The sequence below is a fragment of the Arachis ipaensis genome, chromosome B5 (genome assembly GCF_059453495.1).
Source record: "Arachis ipaensis isolate K30076 ecotype BB chromosome B5, ASM5945349v1, whole genome shotgun sequence".
NCBI classification, from domain to species: domain Eukaryota; kingdom Viridiplantae; phylum Streptophyta; class Magnoliopsida; order Fabales; family Fabaceae; genus Arachis; species Arachis ipaensis.
The window spans coordinates 65,451,207-65,463,951 of NC_142440.1; positions in this window are offsets into that span (position 1 = coordinate 65,451,207).

The window sequence follows — 12,745 nt, forward strand, 5'->3', positions numbered from 1 at the left end:
GATGAGAAAGCTTGCCATAGAAGAAATTAAACCCACCAGGATGTCATTAGTCTTGGCCGATAGATCAATCAAGACACCCAATGGTATTGTGGAGAATTTACTAGTGAAGGTTGGAAAGTTTATCTTCCCCACAGACTTCGTAATCTTAGACACAGAAGGGGAAGGAAGCAGCTCAATCATTTTGGGGAGACCATTTCTAGCCACAGCAAGAACCACTATTGATGTGGAGAAGGGAGAAATGACCTTCAGGGTGCATAATGAACAAATAGTAATCAATGTCTTCAAATCAATGCAACACCCCTCAAAGCAAGAAAACTACATGAATGTGGATATGATAGAAGGGCTAGTAGAAGAAATATTTGAAGACGACTATTTGGAGCATCAGAAAGAACAAAGAGAGGAAGTGATAGAAATACTCATTGAAGGCAAGAAAGAGGATAAACCAAAACAGGAGTTGAAACCTCTCCCTCCTCACCTCAAGTACGTGTTTCTTGGGGAAGCAGAGGCATTACCAGTGATTATAAATTCCTCTTTGAACATGGATGAGGAAGCAAGGTTGATTGAAGTATTAAAAACTCACAAAACAGCCTTGGGGTGGACAATTGAGGACATCAAAGGCATCAGCCCTGCTATTTGCATGCATAAAATTTTATTGGAGGAAGAAGCAAAACCTGTGGTTTAACCTCAAAGAAGACTCAACCCAACCATGAAAGAGGTGATTCAAAAAGAAGTGATGAAGCTATGGAATGCAGGGATAATTTTTCCAATTTCAGACAGCTCTTGGGTGAGTCCGGTTCAAGTTGTGCCAAAAAAGGGAGGAATGACAGTCATCACCAATGAAAAGAATGAGTTGATCCCCACTAGGACAGTGACTGGGTGGAGAATGTGCATAGACTACAGGAGATTGAATGATGCAACAAGAAAAGATCATTTTCCTTTGCCATTCATCGATCAAATGTTGGAAAGACTAGCAGGCCATGCTTATTATTGCTTCCTGGATGGGTATTCTGGTTACAATCAAATAGTGGTGGACCCCAAGGATCAAGAAAAGGCCTCCTTCACATGCCCATTTGGAGTTTTTGCCTATAGAAGGATGCCCTTTGGGCTGTGCAACGCCCCAGCCACTTTTCAAAGGTGTATGCTTTCTATTTTTTCTGATATGGTGGAAAAATTTTTAGAAGTCTTCATGGATGATTTTTCTGTTTTTGGCAATTCATTTAACACTTGCTTGCATAACTTAACTCTTGTTTTGAAAAGATGCCAAGAAACTAATTTGGTGTTGAATTGGGAAAAATGCCATTTCATGGTTTCGGAAGGAATAGTTCTTGGGCATAAAGTGTCATGTAGAGGTATAGAAGTTGATAAAGCTAAAATAGAAGTTATTGAAAAACTCCCTATACCTGTTAATGTGAAAGCAGTAAGAAGTTTTCTTGGGCATGCTGGCTTCTACAGAAGGTTCATCAAGGATTTTTCAAAAATAGCAAAACCATTGAGCAATTTACTAATGAATGATGTTCCCTTCATTTTTGATGATAACTGTAGACATGCCTTTGAAAGTCTCAAGAGAAAGCTCATTACAGCACCAATCATCACACCCCCTGATTGGAATTTACCTTTTGAACTTATGTGTGATGCAAGCAACCTTGCTATCGGTGCTGTACTGGGGCAAAAGAAGGACAAATTACATCATGTCATATATTATGCTAGCAAAGTGTTGAATGAAACACAGAAAAATTATACCACCACTGAAAAAAGAACTTTTAGCAATTGTATATGCATTTGATAAGTTTAGACAATACTTGATCGGTTCAAAAGTTATAGTATACACTGACCATTCTGCTCTCAAGTATTTAATGTCTAAACAGGATTCAAAGCCAAGGCTTATTAGGTGGGTGTTGCTGCTACAAGAATTTGATATTGAAGTAAGGGATAGGAAGGGAAGTGAAAATCAAGTAGCAGATCATCTATCAAGAGTGCCACAAGAAGCTAAGCAAGACAAACCACATCAAGTAAATGAGAACTTCCCTGATGAACATCTTTTCCAAATTCAAGAAATACCTTGGTTTGCTGACATAGCAAACTACAAGGTAGGAAGGAAGATACCTCAAGAATTTTCCAAGCAACAAATGAAGAAATTACTCAATGAAGCAAGGAAGTTCTTGTGGGATGAACCTTTTCTATTCAAGAGATGCTCTGATGGAATGATTAGGAGGTGTGTCCCTGAAAGTGAAATGAAGGACATACTATGGCATTGCCATGGCTCAGCATATGGTGGACACTTTGGACCAGAGAGAACAGCTGCAAAGGTATTACAGAGTGGGTTTTATTGGCCAACCATCTTCAAGGATGCCAGAGAGTTTGTTCACCAATGCAATGAATGTTATAGAACTGGAGGATTGACAAAGAGAAATGAGATGCCTCAAAACTTCATCCTGGAAGTGGAGGTGTTTGACTTATAGGGCATTGATTTCATGGGACCTTTTCTTCCTTCCTACTCTTTCAGATATATCCTGGTGGCAGTAGAGTATGTATCAAAGTGGGTGGAAGACATAGCCACAACCACCTGTGATGCACAGATTGTCCTCCAATTCCTAAAAAAACACATTTTCACAAGATATGGAGTGCCCAAGGGGCTGGTTAGTGATGGTGGTGGTCACTTTTGCAACAACCAGATGGAGAAACTCCTCCACAAATATGGAGTAATCCATAAAGTAGCCACACCTTATCACCCTCAGACTAATGGCCAGGCTGAACTCGCAAATAGGGAACTGAAGAAGATCATAGAGAAAACAGTGGGAAGCACGAGAAAGGATTGGGCTAGGAAGTTAGAAGATGCCTTATGGGCATATAGGACAGCTTACAAAACCCCTATTGGCAAGTCACCCTTTCAGTTATTATATGGCAAATCCTGTCACCTCCCTATAGAGCTGGAACACAGAGCTTTTTGGGCCACTAAACTCCTCAACCTTGATTCCCAAGCTGCAGGAGAGAAAAGGTTGTTACAACTAAATGAGTTAGATGAATTCAGGCTAGAAGCCTATGAGAGTGCTAAGATATACAAGGAAAGAGCTAAGAGGTGGCATGATAAGAAGATCACAAAGAAGGAGTTCAAGCCAGGACAACAAGTGCTCCTGTATAACTCAAGGCTTAAGATCTTCCCTGGCAACTTAAGTCTAAGTGGACTGGCCCGTACTTGGTGACAAAGGTTTTTCCTTATGGGAGTATTGAATTGCTAGATGAAGCAACAAAGAGTCAATTTACAGCAAACGGTCACAGAGCAAAGCTGTACTTGGGAGGACAATGGGATAAGGAAAAAGAGGTTCAGAACCTACAACCTTCTTCAAAAGAATTGAAGAATGTCAAGCTAATGACAATAAAGAAGCGCTTGTTGGGAGGCAACCCAACCTGAGGTAGTTTTCTTTTCATAGCCTTTTCAATAAAAATGTTGAATAATTGGTATGCATTGCAAGGAGCTAAGTTTGGTGTTGCACACCAAAACAATTTAAGGGAGAATGAAGGATTCTAAGTTTGGTGTTCCACCAAAACCTCATTTAAAAGCACATTCTCACCTCCTGCACAATACTAGCTCTAAGCAATCAAACAGGTTATTCACTTACTTAACTGATTTCTAGTTTTAATTCCATAACCTTTAGTAAGGAAACAAGATTTTACATATAGTCAACCTGTTGCATTAGAGGAAGTGGCAAGGAATTAAGTTTGGTGTTCCCACACCAAATCAAACCCAAAAGCCACACTCAATTCATGCATACTAACCAGTCACCTAAGGGCTTGAGAAGCAAGCAACTTTTGAGAATTGTGCAGGGAACTCACTACCATTTGAAGACACTATGAATCATAACTCAAAAGGACACAACAGAAAGAAGGACAAAGGAACTGCAAACCAATAGGTTGTATCTACACTTAACTCTTACTGTTGAAAAATGCTTTGACTTGTGTCTTGCTAAAGTATTCATCTAGTACAAGTAGAATCACTCTTAAAATAAGTAAGCTAGCCTATATGTGTGCTTGTGTGTTTACTTTCACTGAACAAAAAGCATGCTTTGTCCCCTGCATCTTTAATTCAATAAAAGAAATGTTTGAATGTGAAGTGAGATAGTTCTCTGTTAGATAGAAGTACAATAAAAGTAAGTGGTGGTATGAATGTGTGATTGCATAATAGCTCACTTTTAATGAATAAGAGAACTAGGATGTCTCCTCTTAAGTAGAAAGTGGCCTACTGTCTATGAATCTCAATCAAATAAAAGTCCTTGGTTAAAAAGAAAAAAAAAAACAAAAAAAAGAGAAAAGAAAAAGCCAAAAATGGCAACAGAACAAAAGAAAAACAAAAAGAAATAAAGCTAGACACCAATAGCTTGAACCTTAGAATATATGCCTGTGGTGTCTTTGTACTAGGATCTGCTTGGATTATTAAGCTCTTTGGAGTGCATCAACACTTGGTGACTTGGGTTAACTAACCCGGGATCATCAGCTGAAAATCCACTATCAAGAGCAACCTAACTACAAGGCATTTAGTAACCCAAAGAGGTGCTGGGCATCAATGTTTTAAGAAGGAATGTGAGCCAAGTGTCTATAGTGAATAATGTGTCAAGTATAAAGAAATCAATGAACATGTTACACATGACACTCAAATAAAGCTTATGAACAAAATAATAGCCAAGGATAAAGGAATAATGAGAGGTCATAGCAGTGTGTTGCTTGATGCTTGAAGAAGACTTTCTAGGCCTAAGAGTCAATAAGAAGTGAGTGTTTACATATCCACATAAAACCCCATGAACTACCAATAATACTCTGCTAGCATGAACATCATCTTCTATTTCATTGTTTCTTCTCAATAATTCATTTCTTGCTTGGGGACAAGCAAGCTTTAAGTTTGGTGTTGTGATGACAAGTCATCTTAGCCTAGTTTCACTAGCCTTTTTCTTTTGTTTTCAATTGATTTATGCACTTTCTTGAGCCATAAGCAAGCCAATTGGGTAGATTTCCATGTTTCTTTTGATTTAATCAACCATAGATGAATTAATGCAATTTCATGAGGATTTATGTTATAATTGCCACATATTATGAAAGAATGACAAACTCATGATTTTGAGCATAGCTTTGATGTGTTTGGTTGATTGATGATAGGTGAAGAAAGCTTGGAGAAAGGTTGAAGCAAGAAGAAATGGCTAGGAGCAAGAGAGAACAAAAAGTTTGAGCAAAAGTTTGCCTCAAACTTTAGCTCAAACTTTCGGATAAGTGAAAACACACCAGGGAACAAAAAGCTTGAGCAAAAGTTTGCCTCAAACTTTAGCTCAAACTTTTGGGAGAAAATCTTGAGCCAACGTTTGCCTCAAACTTTTTGGCAAACGTTGGCATCATATATCAACACCCTGGAGAGAAAAAGTTTGCGCCAAAGTTTGCCTCAAACTTTTTGGCAAACGTTGGCGCCATCAATAACACACCCTGGAGACAAAAAGTTTGCGCCAACGTTTGCCTCAAACTTTTTGGCAAACGTTGGCGTCATGAGTGTGTATAAGGGGGCCAACGTTTGAGCAAAAGTTTGACCCCAAACTTTGGCTCAAACGTTGGTAGCAGCAAGAACGGGGCAGCTGATGTAAAAAGTTTGAGTAAAAGTTTGCCTCAAACTTTTACTCAAACTTTTACTCAAGCTTTTATAATTCTCAACCCGGTTCACTTCGGTTCTCTCTCCAACTCCAAGAGCAATCAACCAAGGCCTCTATGAACCCAATTCCATCAAGAGCAAAGGCCCAATTCAAGGCTTGAAGACCATTTGAAGAAAGTGTATAAATAGCTTAAGATTTAAGTTTTGGGGGAGCTTTCCTTTTCGGTTTTGATTGGGTAGTTTTGTAGAGAGCTCACCTTTACATTTTGGCATTGTTGTTTTAGAATTCAAGAGAATTGGGGAGGAGAATTGATCTCTCTTCTTCCTTGTTCTTGCTTGAGCACTCTTTACTTTTCTTGCTTCGGATCTTGGGTGGAGAATTGAAGAACTTCTGTTTCAATCTCACCTTGAGATCTTGTTTAATTTTCCGCATCATTGAATTTCAGTTTCTGTTAATTGCTTCTTCTTTTACTTTCTCTGCAATTTACATTTCTTCATTTCGTTTGCAATCGTTCTTGCTGGATCTAGGAGGGCATTGAGATCTAGACTTGGTTATCTAGTCTCTTGAGTCCTAAGATATGGATTTCCCATTTTCGATTCTCTGTTTAATGCTTTTCAAGCCCATTTACAATTCCGTTTTAGATCCGATTCAATTCAAGTCATCTTTTACTTTTCTGTTTATTGAATTTTACTTTTCCTTGTTTGATTTCTGAAATTCCCATTCCCAATTCCCTTTACAATTCAAGCCATTTACATTTCTTGCACTTTAAGATTCTACAATTTACTTTTCTTGCGTTCTAAGTTTCTGCCATTTAATTTCTTGCTCTTTAAAATTTAGCAATTTTACATTTCAGTTCTCTTTAAATTCATGCCAATTGTCCCTCTCCCTTTACTTTCCATGCAATTTAAATTCTGTTAATCACAAATCTCTCAACCAAATCATGATTCGCTTGACTAAATCAACCACTAAGCTAAAATTGCTCAATCCTTCAATCCCTGTGGGATCGACCTCACTCCCGTGAGTTATTATTACTTGATGCGACCCGGTGCACTTTCCGGTGAGTTTTGTGTTGGATCATTTTCCACACATCACGCGCAAGCGTACAAGGTGCGCGCGCGCAGAAGTGACTTCGCATAGAGACGCACACGCGTACATGACACGTACGCGCGGATGAAGAAATAGCCAATCGAAGCGCACGCGCACATGGCGCGTACACGCCGATACTCGCACGGGACCCATTTAAAGGTAAAACACTGGGGCAATTTCTGAGCTTCTCGGGCCCAAATCCAACTTGTTTCTGAGTATATTTCATGCAGAATTGAAGTCCAAGCAAAGGGGGAGCAATTAGTTAGTCAACATGAGCCTTTAGTTAGTTTTCTAGAGAGAGACGCTCCCTCTTCTCTTTAGAATTAGGTTAGGATTAGGTTAATTTGTCTTGGATCTTGAATTAATTACTTGATTTCATCTTGTTTCTTTTACAATTTCTCATTTCTACATCTTGACTTTCTTAGTTGTAATGTTAATTTCTCATTTTGCTTTCTTGTATGTTAATGAATATTGTTGGATCTAATTTCCTTTTAATGCAATTTTATGTTTCCATGTCTCTTTATTGTTTATCTTCATTGTTATTGTTGAGTTTTTGCTTATGTTAGTTATGGGTTTCCTTAATTTTAGTGTTTTGGGATGTTTATTTTTATTGCACATTAGGTGTTTGATAGAATGCTACTTATAGTTTGTGAGTAGTTCTCTTGACCCTTGGCCTAGGCTAAGGGGATTGAGTGATCTTGAGTCCTTGGGCTTCATTGAATTGGTAATTCTAGAACCCTTGGGGGTTAATTCGATAACCATTGACTCTAGCCTACTACTAAGTTAATTAATAGCTAGGTTGGGACTTATGGATTGATGTTGATTAAGCCATTTGACGTACTCCAAGCCTAGGAGTAAACATTACGTACTTAAGGCTTTAGTCAGTAGACCTAATGAGCTCGGTTCCTAATAATTATCAATAATTGATTTGTTGACAAGGATGGTGATCTCAATTTCCCATATCTAGCCAAGAGTTTTTTATCTTACTTTCTTTAATTAGTTGTTTGATTTACCTCTTTCTTGCTCCCTTTATAAATCAAAACCCATTTGCCCTTTCAAAGCCAATAATTGACACTTCATTGTAATCCCTTGTTAGATGACCCGGAGTCTAAATACTTCAGTTAATTCTTATTTGGGGTTTGTACTTGTGACAACCAATATTTTTGCATGTGAGAATTCTCTGTTGGTTTAGAACTATACTTGCAATGACATTTCATTTGTGAAATTCTAAATCGTACAAGGAATTCGTTCATCAAAATGGCGCCGTTGCCGGGGATTGCAATGGTGCTATGTTATTGGCTATTGTATATATTGTGAATAGCTTGATTTTTTTTGGTTTGCTTGTTGGTTTTTGCTAGTTGTAGGGCTTAATTTTCTTTATTTCTTGTTAGCTTTTGTTTTTATTTTCTCTTTGATGGCCCCGAAGACTATGTTGGTATAGAATTTCTCAACAAAATCCCGTTGCAAGTATAGCTCTTCCCAACAACAATCCTCGGGTATCAAATTTAGAAGGAAATTGGTTGTCACAAGTTCAACCCCAATAAAAGTAACCGAAGTATTTAAACCTCGGGTCGTCTCACAAGGAATGGGCAAACATGTGCTTCGACATTGGTTAGAAATCCGGGGTTGCAAGTCATGAGCAAGAAATTAAACTAGAAATCTTAACAAGCAAGTAATCTTGGAATGCAAGAAATTAATTCAAACAACTAAAGCAAGATTTGAGTAATTCTAACTAACAAGATAACATTCAATATAATTCTATTCTAAAACTAAACAATCAACTATAACTAAGACAAAGCAAGTAAGAATTTTGGGTTTTCAAATATGAATAACAAAAGCAACTCTTGGCTAGACATGGGAATTGGGGTCACTATCCTTGTCTAATAACCATATCTTGACAATTATGAGGAACCAAACTCATTAAGTCTACTTCTATACTTGAAGTATGTTAAATGGTTTAGTCAACATCAACCCATAAGGTCCAACCTCACTACTAATTAACCTAGTAGTAGACTAGTGTCAATGGCTATCAAATTGACCACTAAGAGTTCCCAAATCATCAAATTCATTAGACCCAATGACTCAAGTTTACCCATTTCCCTTAGCCTAGGCCAAGAGTAAGGAGAACTACTCCATAATCAATGGAAACATTTCATCAAACACATGGTAAGCATTAATAAAAGACCTATTCAAATTGCAATTAAATTGGAACTAACAAGTACCCACTAACAATTATCAACATACAATCACTCAAACAACACAATTAATCATGGAAATCATCAATGCAACAATAACAAATCAAGATCTACAATATTCATGAAATCAGTATAAAATGACAAACAACAAGGAAAAATAAAACTAACACAAGATCTAAACAAAATTATACTAGAGAATCCAAATTAAACAATTAAAACTAGTAATTAATAAGATCCAATTCAGAATTCAACAAGGGAAGATCAAATTAAAGCTAGATCTAGAGAGGAACAAGGGTTTCTCTCTCTAGAAGAACAAAGAACCAAAACTATCTAAAAATTGTGTCTAAGTGTAAAATGATTGATCCTCCCTTTCCCCCTAGCATCCTTGGGTCTTTTCCATGCAGAAACAGCTTGAATTTGGGCCTGATGAGCCTCAAAAATCGCCAGGCACGATTTCCTTTAATGAGGTCACGTGCAGCTTTCCGCGCGTGCACGCCATGCGTGCGTGCGTGCCGATTGCTTTTGTGATCCACGCGTGTGCACCATGTGCGCGCGCGCGTCGGTGGGATTTCTCTGATCCGCGCGGATGCGTCCATCCTTGCACACCACTTCCAGCTGCCTTTATCCATGCGTGCGCGTGAGGTGCGCGTGCGCATCCATGCTGGAATTCCCAAAATCCAAATCTTCATGTTCCTTCCTCTTGTGCATGCTTTCTTTCTCTTTTCTAGGCCATCCTTGCCCTATAAATTCTGAAATCACTCAACAAACACGTCACGGCATTGAATGGTAATAGAAGAGAATCAAAATATAGCAATTTTAAGGCAAAATAAGCATGTTTTTCTTCATGAAGCAATATTAGGAAGAGAACAAAAAACCATGCATTTCTTGTGAATAAGTGTGAAAAATATTGACAAAATTCCCTAAATTCTTCACAATATAAACCATAAAATTGGGGTTTATCAAATCTCCCCACACTTAAACCAAGCATGTCCTCATGCTTAAAATAAAAAGACCAAAGATCATGGTAAGAAAGGGTTTATGAAGTGCAAATTTCTTAAATGAATGCGTGCAACTAATGTAAAATTGTCTATCTACTTGGTCAAGGGTAAATCTATCCTCCAAGAACACATATGAGCATACGGGGTGAAAATGCTATGTAGTTTATGAATCCTACCAAATTGAACATCAACATGAAGTACATATAACTTGCTAGATAAACGCTCGTGAAAGCCGGGAACAAGGAGTTGAGCATCGAACCCTCACCGGAAGTGTATCTGCTCTATTCGCTCAAGTGTATAGGGTTCGTCACTCAATTCTCTCCAAATCATGCTTTCCAAGATTTGTCTTTTATCTAACAATCAACAATTACTTAATGCATGCATAGAAGTATCATGAGGTCTTATTCATGGGTTGTAATGGGGCTAGGGTGGAGGTAAGGATGTATATGGTCAAGTGAGCTTAAAATTTGAGTCCTTGATTAACCTAAGATTTCACTCGACACATAGAACAACCTATACAACTATAATAGAATACCTAGCTACTTAATGCACAGAAACTTGTCTCTCAACAGATTTCCCTCGGCAAGTATACTGAATTGTCGTCAAGTAAAAACTCACAATAGAGTGAGGTCGAATCCCACAGGGATTGATTGGTCAAGCAACTTTAATTGGAGGAATGTTCTAGTTGAGCTAAGCAGAATCTGATTTGAGAATTGTAGGAAATTAAATGGCGGGAAAGTAAATGGCAGAAAATGTAAATGCTGGAAATAAAGAGCTGAATATAAATGACGGAAAGTAAATTGCAGAATCTTAAATGGGGAATGGGGAATTTAGCATAAAAGTAAATGGCATAAAGTAAAGAGAATTGTTACGATCAGAAATGGGGGATTTATTGGGCTTAGGAGATGTTGCATTTTCCGTATCAAGTTCATTTTCATCTCTTCCTCAATCAATTCATTCATTGATCTCCTTGACAATCTTAAGTGATTGAATTCCAATTCCTTGGTAATTCAATCTCTCAAATCTTGATCAATAGCCAATTCTTTGGTCTAATTGCTCATGAGAAGAGATGAAGTATGGTCACTGATTATACCACATGTATTTCCAAATCAAAGTATTGGGAGAATTATATGTCACCATATCCTCCTAACCCCCAATTTGGTCCAACATGAGAAAGCATTTCTTGCATGATCCCTTCATTCCTCTTCTAAGGTTCCGAAGAGATCCAAGTATGAATAGCTTCTTTTCCAAGACAACTACCCAATGGATGAAGATTGAAAGCTTTTTAGTAAAATCAAGAGAAAAGAAAGAAGAAGAACAATGAAAACTATTATTGATCCATCAAATTACAACAGAGCTCCCTAACCCAATGAAAGGGGTTTAGTTGTTCATGGCTATGGGAATGGAAATTAAAGATGGAGAATGCATTCTGAAAGTAAAACTAGAAGTTGCAGAGAAATTAAATTATACAGAGAGTAGTTCTCTCCATCCCAAAAGCTCCTCTCTAGTTCAAAACTACTCCTATTTATACTACTCTTCTGATCTTCTAGTTGGCTCTTCAAGTCTTGGATATGGGCCTTTGGATCTTGAGTTGAAGCAGTTATCATCTTTAGTGGTCTCAGCTTCACTTGCAGAGAAAGTGTGCAGTAGGCATAGACTTTAGCTTAGGGCGTTAGTGGTGTTAACGTTAAGTGAAATGTGGGGTCGAGAACGTTAGTGACAATCACCTTTTTCACTAACGTTCCTAACCCAAAATGGTCCACGTTAACTTCAACGTTAGTGGCACTAACGTGACCACTAACGTTGTCTCTTGGCCCTTCGCAAACGTTACTGGGGTTTATCCTTCCTAATAACGTTGAAAGTACCCCTTTCTCCCTACGTTAGAGTTCACGTTAGTATAGTTAACGTGACCTTTAACGTAGGCTTGCCAAATCTTCGAGAGTGTTAGTGACACCTACCTTTTTCACTAACGCTCCAAAATGCCCCTTTCCCACGTTAGTGCCTTATGTTAATTACATTAACGTGACCATTAACGTGGTGTTGATTGCCATCTCCAACATTAGTGACAAAGGTGAGTGTCACTAACGTTGGCTCATCATCCCTTTCCTCCACGTTAGCTTCCACGTTAATGTAATTAACGTGGTAACTAACGTTGGCGATTCCTTGCTCCTTCCATGTTAGAGTTTACGTTAACTAAGTTAACGTGGCTCTTAACGTAGCCAATATGGGCTTAATCCAACGTTTGTGATAAAGGTGAGTGTCACTAATGTTGGCATTATCTTCCTCTTCTACGTTAGAGTTCACGTTAACTGAGTTAACGTGACTCTTAACGTAGCCAATTGCCCTTTTGGAGCGTTAGTGGCACTCACTTTTACCACTAACGCTTGGAGCTTCCTTTTCCTCCACGTTAACTACCACGTTAATATAGTTAACGTGGTAATTAACGTGGGCTATGATGGCTTCGAAGATGTTATTGGCGATCACTTTTCTCATTAACGTTGCAAGCTAGCTCCCATTCCACGTTAGTGGTCACTAACGTGGCTTTTCCTTGCTTCCTTTGTCCTGAAATCAAGCAAATAAAGTGCATCAAAGCTCTAATCCAAGTTATGAGTCATGCATCATCCAATTTGTCATTAAATTCATGCATAATTCTCATGAAATCATATAAAATTCACGTTTGCTTGAATCAAGATGTAAGTGAAATTCTACCCAAAAATTGCTTATTTCCTAAGAAAATGCATGAAACTACCCTAAAACAGTAAAGAAAAGGTCAGTGAAACTGGCCAAAATGCCCTGGCATCACAACACCAAACTTAAAGCTTGCTTGTCCCTAAGCAAGTAC